Here is a 390-nt window from a genome sequence, read left to right on the forward strand (position 1 = left end):
TCCTGACCCTTCATCCTCCTCTGTCACTTCTTTCTTGCTTGCTTTGAGTTCTTTAGGTCCTTGAAAGACTTTAGTCCTTAGAAGCTTTATGGCATAAGAAGCTATAGCGTAGACGTTGAGGCTTTGATTGATCAGTCATTGCTGTGGAGTTGATGTTTCCTGCCCAGTGCCATTCCAGAATCTTGATCTTTGCCTCCAAAGTGGCCTCCCCAGTGACTGCAGCTATAGTTTTGGAAAAAGGACGATACCAGTCTTGATCGGACATCAGGTGGAGACCAACACCCGGCTTGTTGGACTGTTTGCAGCTGGGAACTTCAACCAGAATGAATGTTGTTAATCGTAGATTGCCTTAGGTCGTCTGTGTAAATAGTGGTAAAACTAAGATACAGA

Source organism: Oryzias melastigma, linkage group LG8 (genome assembly GCF_002922805.2).
Source record: "Oryzias melastigma strain HK-1 linkage group LG8, ASM292280v2, whole genome shotgun sequence".
NCBI lineage: Eukaryota > Metazoa > Chordata > Actinopteri > Beloniformes > Adrianichthyidae > Oryzias > Oryzias melastigma.